This window comes from Tamandua tetradactyla, chromosome 16 (genome assembly GCF_023851605.1).
Source record: "Tamandua tetradactyla isolate mTamTet1 chromosome 16, mTamTet1.pri, whole genome shotgun sequence".
Lineage (NCBI taxonomy): Eukaryota > Metazoa > Chordata > Mammalia > Pilosa > Myrmecophagidae > Tamandua > Tamandua tetradactyla.
The window spans coordinates 32460118-32471799 of record NC_135342.1 but is presented as its reverse complement, the minus strand read 5'-3'; the positions used below and the strand labels follow the sequence as shown (position 1 = coordinate 32471799).

Below are 11682 nucleotides of genomic sequence, written 5' to 3'. Positions count from 1 at the left end.
CTGGGGTGATGCAGAATGATCATGGTTATGAAAACAGAGCTATGTGATGATATTGTGAGCCACTGATTGAACACCATATATGAAATGTTTGCCCTCTCTATGTGGGACATGACTCCCAGGGGTGTGGACCTTCCTGGCAACATGGGACAGAAATCCTAGAATGAGTTGGGACTCAGCATCAAGGGATTGAGAAAACCTTCTTGACCGAAAGGGGGAAGAGCAAAATGAGACAAAATAAAGTGTCAATGGTTGAGAAATTCCAAACAGAGTCACAAGGTTATCCTGGAGGTTATTCTTAACATTAAATAGATATCACCTGTTTAGTTAAGGTGTAATGGAGAGGCTGTAGGGAATTGCCTGAAAATCCAGAGCTGTGTTCCAGTAGCCATGTTTCTTGAAGAAAATAGTATAATGATATAGCTTTTGCAATGTGACTGTGTGGTTGTGAAAACCTTGTGTCCGATGCTCCTTTTATCTACCTTATGTACAGATGAGTAAAACATATGGACTAAAAATAAGTTTTTTATATATTAAAAATAAGTAAATAATAGGGGGAATAAATGTTAAAATAAATTTAGTAGATTGAAATGCTAGTGATCAATGAAAGGAAGGGGTAAGGGGTATGGTATGTATTAATTTTTTGGTGTTTTCTTTTTATTTCTTTTTCTGAATTGATCCAAATGTTCTATTGATCATGATGATGAATATACAACTATGTGATGATATTGTGAGTTATTGATTATATAACAAGAATGGAGTGATCATATGGTAGGAATGTTTGTGTTTGTATGTGGTTATGTTTCATAAATAAAAAAATTTTAATGCAAAAAAAAAGAAAGGCAGGACAAATATATGTATATTATAGTTTATCTATTAATTAACGTAATTCTGGTAAATGCATAAAAGTAAAATAGAGCAAAACCTCAAAAAAAGTTATTGATATTTCCTTTTCTGTGAACTATGCATAAATATTCTTTGCTCACTTTTCTCTTTGGATATTAGTCTTATTCTTGTTGATTTATGGATCTCTTTTTCATTAAGGAAGATTGTTTTGCTTGTAATTGAACAATACCTGTACATAGTTACTATAAATGAACCAAAATAATATACAATAAGTACATTTTCTTCCCACCCTGTGTGCTCCAGTGTTTTTGCCCTTTAGTTCCAGTCTTTAAAGGCCAATACTATTCACCGTTTTATCTGTATTCTTCCAGAAAGTGTCCTTTTCCAAATGTGTGTATGTATAATGCCCTCATATATTCCCTTCTATTATTGTATCAGTAGGGAGAGCCTGTATAAACTAGTCTTTACTTTGCATTTTTCACTTAACAAGTCTAGATATCAACTGCTTTCATGATATGAAGATTTACCCTCTTACCCCACCACCACATATATAAATAACGTAATTATTATGATATATATTATCATAATACTTGATTACAGCTAATAGGTAATCCGTATTACAACTAAGTAAATATCATTTATTTATTAGCGCTATACTTCATTCTTCCTACTAACAGGAATTGCTCTATGTTCATGTGTTGTTTAAACTTAAAAGATGAAAATTAATAAACAATATTCTGCTATGATTTTTAAGAATTCTTCAGCACAAGCTAAGTGCTGTGCCTTCCCTATAGATCTAGTATCCTGAATACTCTACCCTTCCAAAGAAAATATTACTATGATCAAGATCACATGGATTGTCATTTCCTAAATCTCCCTAGTTGCCTAAAATCACCCACATTTTTATTTGTTTCATGTTTGGACTTTGCCTTCTACAATTTTTACATTGTGTTTCCTTTGTCTTTTCTTTATCTTTTTCACATTTGGTATGCACAAAGAATATGTTATCCAAAATTTAATGAATAACTGTGACTCTATGACTTAACCCAAGAACTAGGGTATTGTCAACAACCTGCATCTATGCATTACTGAACTTGGTTTTGTTGTTTGTTTATGATTTTTCTCCTTGTAGAATTTCTGGTTGGTTTTCTATACTCCTTGACCCACCAAACGTTCACTTTTTCTGAATGTTCTCTATTACTTTCTAACTTAATTTAGGCCATTTCTTCTTCGAACCACTATTATTATTATTATTATTATTATTAGTTTTTTTTTGCATGGGCAGGCACCAGGAATTGAACTCATGTGTCTGGCATTGCAGGTGAGAATTCTGCCACTGAGCCACCACTGCACTGCCAGAATCAGTACTTTTTTGTACAGCTTTTTGTTTTCCTGGAATGTCTGAATGCTCTTCTTTTTTTGTTTGTATGTATTGCTTTTATGAATCTATATCCTAAAGTTTTTCTAAGCCCTCAACTATTCTATTTCTTTGATTTAGTCTATGAAGTTCCCCCCCTTTTTGCCTAGAGGCTATTGTCCTATAATCTTCTACCAACGTACTTCCATCTGAACATGTTGCTTTTGAACTTCAGCAAAGTTATGATAGCGTAATTTCTCTTCACTGCTCTCCGAGGTTAGAGTTTCAGTTTCCTGGAAGTTATGTTTTTCATTCCCTTGTTTGTTGAAATTCATGTTGGGGGAGCTTACTAAGAAAATGTATGTGTAAGGTAAACTTTCTGAGTATTCAGATACCTAAAGTATTCAGATACCTTTATACCTGATTGATAGTTTGTCTGAGTATATTATTCTAAGCTGAAAACCATTTTCTTTCAGAACTTTGCAAACATTGTTTTATGATCTAGAATAGGGATTGACAAACCATTTATGTAAAGAGCCAGATAGTAAGGTCTCTGTCATATATTATTAGTATTTTTTAATTTAACAATCCTTAAAAAAACTTAAAGCAAAAAAAAAAAAAAAAAAAACTTACTTCAGTTGCCAACTCCAGATCTAGCATGCAGTAATGCTAAATTTGGTATCGGTTTGATTCTATTTCATTGAAGATAACCTGTTTTTGTGTTTGTTTTTCCTTTCTGGAAACTTAGCATTATCCTTGGTACTATGAGATTTTATATTGACTTCTCTGGATGTGGGTCTTTTTTCTTTATCTGACTGGTATGCTGGGCAGTTGGTCGGCCTTTTTGAGTTAAGGGATTGTGTCTTCCCTTTAGCTCTTTCTCTTTTCACTAACTTTTTTTTTTAAGCCATCCTCTCTATTCTTTCACTAGAACTCCATATTAGTCAGACATAGAGCTGTCAGGTTGATCCTTTTTGTCTCTTAGCATTTTCTCATATTTTCTTTCCTTATCCTGTAGTAGACTTTATTCAAATGTCTGAGGATTCTTGCTTGTCTGTCATAAGAAGGAAGCAGAAGAATAGTCCCAGAGCTCCTGTGTGTATGGCCAGGATTTGTCAACTGGCCGGATTTACTTTAGAGTAGATGAGCATAGAAAGGATCTTTAGCCTTAAGAGGGTTTTGTTCTGGAATCCTAATATCCCAGATATATGTGGAGAATCCCCCCTTTATTTTTTTGTTTTTCCTAAGAGTATGTTGCAGTCATTCTGATTGCAGCACTGCTTGTTGTACAGATACTAGATTAGTTTTCCTGTTTTCAGGCTTCCTTTTCATGCCTGCCCTCTGCCTTACCTGCTGCCTTAGAGTGGCAGCCTCTCAGACTTTAGGCAAGTGGCTCTTTCTTCGTAATAACATCCCTGGTTATGGTCCAGGTGTCATCACCCTCTGCCTTGCCTTGGGTCACCACTTCCAATTGCTCTTGCCAGCCTAGAAATTTACTGAAATATTTCACAGATTTTTCCCTGCCCTACTTTGAAATACTTTCAGCTATTTCCTGAACTACTACCACAACCGCACTGGGAACGCTCCATCCATACTGCACCCCTCCAGTTAATTTTCTACACAGGAGCCAGGATAAATTTTTGGAAACATTTATCTGATTGTTTAATTATATCACGTCTTAAAGAAGGCATTTGATGTGGAGGCCTCAAGAGATTATGTCTTCCTAGAAATTGTATCACTGCATCTGTGGTTTGATATGGATGTGACTCTTATATCAAAAGCCAGATGTATGATATCAATGAGCCAGCACCTGAGCCAGGCCTCATCTCTCCCCAAGGCTTCAGCACTGGTCTAGGCCTCTGAGTCACAAACCTAAAAATAAGTCACAGGGTTGTGAGCTTGCAGGGAAGCTGCATACCTCTGGTTCTGTGGCTAGCCCATGGGTCAGCAGCAGGGAGTTCCAATGTCCTGCACTGCTGTTGTTCTTGACAGCTGGGATGTCCTGCTGTCAAGTCCCAGGGTACTAGAACTTGGAATTATTTATCTGTAGATTTTGAATGACCAGAATCTCAGGCCCCATTCTCTGCAAGTATTAAAGGCCTTCTTGATAGACAAAGAAAGCAATGCTCCCCTTGCTTCTGTCCCTGTGTCAGATGCCTTTCTGAGTCTGGTTTCCAGACTGTCAGGGGAATCTTCCCTCTGTCTCCTCCACTTGCTTTCTTTGCAGGTTTCATCAACCCAGGTCACAACTTGTGCTCAGAACATATTGAGTGTCTGAGCCAGCATTTTTCCTTCCTTTCCAGCTACAACTTTGTTCAAATCTGGAAATCCTAGAGGCAGGCTTCCATGAGCTGACATGGGCCACTATCCTGTTATCTCTCCTGAATACAGTAAGAAGGTAGCTGTTTTTGCTTTTCCCAGGAATGCAAAGGAGATGTAGACATATTCACTGTTGCATTAACCCAATCTGAACTTGCCTTGGTCTCACTTTACTTAAGAAGGCAGGGAAATACAGAAACAAATATTAACACAAGTAATGTCTATCACAGCCAACTCCCAGGAAAGGACAGCCAACCACAGATGACATTGCAGTGATGAACCCACAGGGACTGTTGGTGGAAAGGCTGACAAAACCTAATAGAATTGCTGGCATGGGCCCAAGGATGCCTTCTGGAGCAGGCTGACATCCCTACATCTAATTTTTACCCCACTACCTATGCACATGTTCTATATACACACAGTCTTCAGCCTTTCAAAGAGGAAGAGTGGATTAAAACTCTCAGCAAACTAAGAATAGATGGAATCTTCCATAAACCCTAAAGCTAACATTAAGTTTAATGGTGAGATATTGAATTCTTTCCCCTTGAGATTGGGAACAAGCCAAACATGTCAATTATCACTACTTGTCTTCATTGTTGTTTTGCAGGTCCTCACTAGTGTAATAAGAATTAAAGGTTTAAAGATTGTGGGGGGAAAAACTGTCATTTATGACAGAAGATGCAATTACAAAATCCAAACATACATACAAACTACTAGAGTTAAGTGAATTAGGAAAAAAACATAAAAATCATTCACAGTAAGTACAGTGAATGAAGCTGAATGTGAGGATGGCAGAGGGAGGAGGACTGGGGGCACATATGAAACCAGAAGGAAGGATGGACGATAAAGACTGAGATGGTATAATCTAGGAATGCCTAGAGTGTACAATGATAGTGACTAAATGTACAAATTTAAAAATGTTTTTGCATGAGAAAGAACAAAGGAATGTCAGTATTTCAGGGTGTTGAAAATAGATGGTCATTCATATTTTAAAACTTCAACTTCTGGGCAGGCAACGGTGGCTCAGTGGAAGACTTCTCACCTGCCATGTTGTAGACCTGGGTTCGATTCCCAGTGCCTGCTCGTATAGAAAAAAAACACTAAAAAAACCCTTCAACGTTCATGTGAGGGTAAAGCAATAAATGTTTATTTGGTACAAAATTTATATTTTGACTAGTGCATTTGCTAATTTAACTTATATGAACAGTTTAATTGAATACCATAAGTACCTAGAACCTTGAATAAGGCATGAGACTTTGTCAGTTTGTCCAGGTTAGTGTGATGCTCCAATAAAGCCCAGAGTGATGTGAACAGTGAATAAAGAAGTATTTGCAAAGCTCTCTCAGGGGAATAGGGAGAAAGCAGGAAAAATTCAACTTCCCCATTTGGAGAATTTATGATATTCTCACAAGCAGTGGAGACAACTAAATCAATAGGCTGAGCCCTCAGTCTTGAGGTTTGTCCCCATGTAACTTATCTCAGCAAAGGATAGGCGACACCTACTTAAAATTAGGCCTAAGAGTCATCCCCAGAGAACCTCTTTTGTTGCTCAGATGTAGCCTTTCTCTCTCTCTTCAGCCAACATGGCAAGTGAACTCACTGCCTTCTCCATCTCTACGTGGGACATGACTCCCAAGGGTGTAAACCTCCCTGGCAATGTGGGACAGAAATCCTAGAATGAGCTGGACTCAGCATCAAGGGATTGAGAAAACCTTCTTGACCAAAAGGGGGAAGAGAGAAATGAGACAAAATAAAGCATCAGTGTCCGAGAGATTTCACATAGAGATTATCCTGGAGGTTATTCTTATGCATTATATAGATACCCACTTTTTAGTTTATGGTATATTAGAGTGGCTAGAGGGAAGTACCTGAAACTGTAGTGCTGTGTTCCATTAGCCGTGTTCCTTGAAGATGATTGTATAATCATATAGTTTTCACAATGTGCCTGTGTGATTGTGAAAACCTTGTGTCTGATGCTCCTTTTATCTACAGTTTGGATAGATGAATAAAAAATATGGATTAAAAATCAACAAATAATAGGGGAAACAAAGGTTAAAATAAATTGAGTAGATTGAAATACTAGTGGCTAATGAAAGGGAGTGGTAAGGGGTATGACGTGTATGAATTTTTTCTTTCTTTTGCTGAGAGATGCAAGTGTTCAAAAAATAATCATGGTGATGAATACACAACTATATGATGATATTGTAAACCGTTGATTGTAACCATCTCAACAGTGTTTGTATGTTTGTTTGTTGTTTATAATAAAAATATATATTTAAATCAGTTGCTTCTCTATAGGAGCAACAATTTATTAGAAAATTAAAATTTAAAACATTACCATTGATAATAGAAGCCCACAAAAATTCAAAAACCTAGCAATCTACTATACAAAAACAGCAATTTTAAAAATTGAACGGGATATCCAGAGCAAGAATCAGATGAAGAAGAGTTGAATAAATCTGATCCGTTAAACACTGGAGATTCTAAAGGTCTAGAATAAGATAAACTAAGCATCAAAGAAGAGCCTTAAAACAAGTTTAATCAACAATAAAACTCTAGGCAAAAAATAAAAGCTGAGCTTCAGAGTAAACTCATCAAGACAATCAGATGCCTGGACATCAGCAAAAAATTACAAGCCTACTAAGAAATAGGAAGATATGGCCCAGTCAAAGGAGCTAATTAAAATTTCAGAACAGACTCTGGAAGGCAGTATGGTGGTTCCACAGGAGGCTAGGGGTGAGGTTGCCATATGATCTAGCAACCCATTGCTAGGTATGAATAATTCTTTTGTCCTTCTTACTTAATACCTCCCTATATTTTGTTTTCTCAAGTTCAACTCAATCATATACTTAATTGTTACAATTTTAAAATATCTAAAGAAAACTTCTAGTCAGAGAAATTAAATTGCTGTATCCAGAGCATATAAAATTTGCCCTAATATTAAGATTTCAAATAACACATAGATACTGGAAATAATTGCTGAGCTATGTTAGTCAGTAGTGGAAGTATTGTTTTCAAAGGGGTTTGTATTCCCATTATAATGTCTTTCCAAGTATGTCTGTGATTGATGTGGTTGTGGATTCATTTCCCTGATTATACTATGAGTTTTAGTCTCTTCACAGGTCAAAGTCCACTTCTCCAATCTGGCCTTCCACCACACAAATGCTGGCCATTAGTCATCAGAGCTGCACATGCAGATACAGCACTGGAAAAACATGTCATACTCTGCATGAGTCAGTCCCATCATTTTTCCATTATAAGGACACCAGCATAAATTTTATCAAATGACAGACTAAACAATGAGGACTCCAATGTGACAAATTTGTTACCAAGATAGGAGACCGTCAACCTAAATTTGAATTCATGAAAGCAGCTGCTAAATCACAGATAATAATCCACAAGACTTACAGAATCTATCATTTGAGCAATATTAGGAATACAGAACTTCTGGAAAAAACTCATAATCCCCTTGGGTCAAAGACAATGAACTCAACTGACATTTGAAACTCCCAAGAAGTCCCATTTTGCTTTTCTTTTGTTAACAATTTGTGCCCCAGGAAGATAAGGTCTGTGCTGAGCATGTGCGCCATGTACATTGTCATGGCTGGTGCCATAGTTGTGACCATGCTGGGCAACATGGCCGTCCTCATTTCCATTGCCCACTTCAAGCATCAACACTCCCCAACCAACTTCCTCATCCTCTCCATGGCCTCCGCTGACTTTATGTTGAGCTGTATGGTCATGCCCTTCAGTATGGTCAGGCCCATCGAGTCCTGCTGGTACCTTGGAGACCTCTTTTGCAAAGTCCATGGTTGCTGTGACATCATCCTCTGCATCACCTCCATTTTCCATCTCTGCTTCATCTCAGTTGACTGCTACTATGCTGTGCGTGACCCTTAGTGCTATGTCACCGAAATCACTATTCCTTTCACAGATGTCTTTCTCATCATCAGCTGGCCCATTCCCATCTTTTTTGCCTTTGTCCTGCTATTCTCAGAATTAAATATAATTGGTGCAGAAGATTTCACTGCAGACGTCAGCTGCATAGGCTTCCATCACATGTGAACAATGTTGTGCTGGGGAACTTGGAGACCGATTCAGCAAGGCACGTAGTGGAAAATGGTCCATCAACTCAGAAACACTTGTGAAACCCTGCATTTAGCTTTCAAGCCCATGTAGAGAACTTCCTGAGGATAGAGGCTACACCTTATATCCTTTCTACTGCTTCAGTAGTGCAAGTGCTCTATAGAAGAATTTGGTCACTCAACAAATTCTTAGTGAATGTGACAGATTCTTGAGGGAATTTCTTAAATAGAGGTGCCAGAAATACCAGCCTACTGTCACACATTAACACACTTCCAAATCACTATAATATACTCACACACTTCAAAACTGTTTCTATGTGGCTGGAGCAATTTATTCCTCAACCTTTGTTTGTTTTTGTTTTTACAGTAAAAGGTTGATTTTCATAACAAGAACCATAAGACATTGTTAGGTGGCAAAGCGAAAACATCATTAGCATAGATTTTAATGCTATGTATATTTTACTATATGCTAACTTTTGTAGTAACTATTATAATATTTCATTAACCAAACTCTATCCTCTGACCTGTCCCAAAGACACCATACCTCCATGTAGTATGTCCTAATCCTGAGATTTCTAATGTTCATATAAAAGAATCTTAAACATTAAAAAAGAAAGTTCCAAGGAGAAAAAGAATTTGGAACGATAAATCCAAAATGTTCACACAAATCTTCTAAATCAAGTCAAGGAGTTGAAGGAAAATATGACTAAAGAGATAAAAGATATTAAGAAGACAGTGGGTGATATAAAGAAGAATTTGAAAATATGAAAAGTAATAAAACTTATGGGAATGAAAGGCAAAATAGAAGAGATTTAAAATATACTAGAGGCATACAACAGCAGATTTGAACAGATAGAAGAGTCAGTGAACTAGAAGATAGGACCCTGAATCTAGAAGAAATAGAAGACTCAACAGACCAATTACAAGTAAAGAAAGTAAATCAGTCATCAGAAACCTCCCAACAGAAGCCCAGGAACAGATGGCTTCACTGGTGAATTCTATCAATCTTTCTAGGAAAAGTTAATACAAACCTTGCTCAGACTCTTTCCCCCAAAAAACTGAAGAGGAGGAATACCACTTTGCTTATTCTCTAAAGCCAACATCACCCTAAGGTCAATGCCAGATGAAGATACTAGAAGAAAAAAAAATTACAGACCAGTTTCTCTAATGAATATAGATGCAAAAATACTTGTAAATCATGAGGAAGAACAAAGGAACGTCATTATTGCAGGGTGCTGAAAATAGATGGTAATTGATATTTTAAAATGTCACCTTATGTGTGAGACTAAAGCAAAAAATATTTATTTGTTACAAAATTTATATTTTGACTAGTGCATTTCCTAATACAACTTATGTAGACAGTTTGATTGAATGCCATAAGTACTTGGAATCTCAGGTAGGACATGAGATTTTGTTAGGTTTGTCCAGAAGGATGCCCCGATGAATCCCAGAGTGATTTGATCAGTGAGTGGAAAAGTATTTGCAAAGCCCCCTTTGTGGAATGGTGAGAACGAGGAGAAATTCAACTTCCCAAAGTTGAATTCTTGAAATTCTCACAAGAGGTGTGGACAACCAAAGCTATAGGCTGAGCCCCCAGTCTTGGGGTTTGTTCATATGAAATTTAACCCCACAAAGGATAGGTCAAGTCTACTTAAAATCTAGGCCTAAGAGTGACCCCCAAGAGAGCCTCTTTTGTTGCTCAGATGTGGCCTCTCTCTCCAGCCAACATGACGAGCAGTCTCACCACCTTCCCCCTCTCTGTGTGGGACATGACTCCCAGGGGTGTGGACCTTCCTGGCAACGTGGGACAGAGATCCTGGAATGAGCTGAGACTCAGCATCAAGGTATTGAGAAAAACCCTAGAATGAGCTGAGACCCAGCATCAAGGGATTGAGAAAAACCCTAGAATGAGCTGAGACCCAGCATCAAGGGATTGAGAGAACCTTCTCGACCGAAAGGGGGAAGAGTGAAATGAGACAAAGTATCAATGGCTGAGAGATTCCAAACAGAGTCGAGAGGTTATCCTGGAGGTTATTCTTATGCATTAAGTAGATATCACCCTGTTGTTCAAGATGTAGTGGAGAGGCTGGAGGGAACTGCCTGAAAATGTAGACCTGTGTTCCAGTACCCATGTTTCTTGATGCTGATTGAATAATGATACAACTTTCACAATGTGACTCTGTGATTGTGAAAACCTTGTGTGTGATGCTCCTTTTATCTACCATATCAACAGACGAGTAGAACATATGGAATAAAAATAAGTAATAGGGGGAACAAATGTTAAAATAAATTTAGTTTGAAATACTAGAGATAAATGAAAGTGAGGGGTAAGGGGTATGGTATGTATAATCTATTTTTTTCTGTTATTGTTTTATTTCTTTTTCTGTTGCCTTTTTATTTCTTTTTCTAAATCAGTGCAAATGTTCTAAGAAATGATGAATATGCAACTATGTGATGATATTGAGAATTGCTGATTGTATATGTAGAATGGAATGATTTGTTAATATTTTTGTTTGTTGCTAATTTTTTAATTAATAAAAAAAATACTTGCAAATCAAATCCAGCAGCATATTAAAAGAATTTTACACCATGATCAAGTGGGTTTTATCCAAGCTATGCAAGGATGGTTCAACACAAGAACATCAATTAATGTAATGCACCACATTGACAAATCGAAGGGCAAAATCTACAAGATCATCTTGACTGACACAGAAAATGCATTTGACAAAATCCAGCATCCTTTCTTGATTTAGAAATAAAAACACTTCTAAAGATAGGAATAGAAGGAAATTTCCTCAATATGAAAAACCTACAGTTAACATCATACTCAATGAAGAAAGACTGAAAGCTTTTCCTCTAAGATCAGGAACAAGGCAAGAATGCCCACTATCACCATCCTTACACACATTGTGCTAAATGTTCTGGCTAGAGCAATTAGGCATGAAAAAGAAATAAAAGGAATCCAAATTGGAAAGGAAGAAGTAAAACTTTCATTGTTTGCAGATGACATGATCCTATATAGAGAAAAACCTGAAAAATCTACAACAAAGCTACTAGAGCTAATAAAGAGTTCAGCAA

At 37.1% G+C, this 11682-nt stretch overlaps 1 pseudogene; it reads left to right on the top strand.

Moving 5' to 3' along the window:
* Window positions 1-8002: 8002 nt before the first annotated feature.
* LOC143658410 (trace amine-associated receptor 4-like) lies at window positions 8003-8584 on the top strand (annotated as a pseudogene).
* The last annotated feature ends 3098 nt before the right edge of the window (window positions 8585-11682 follow it).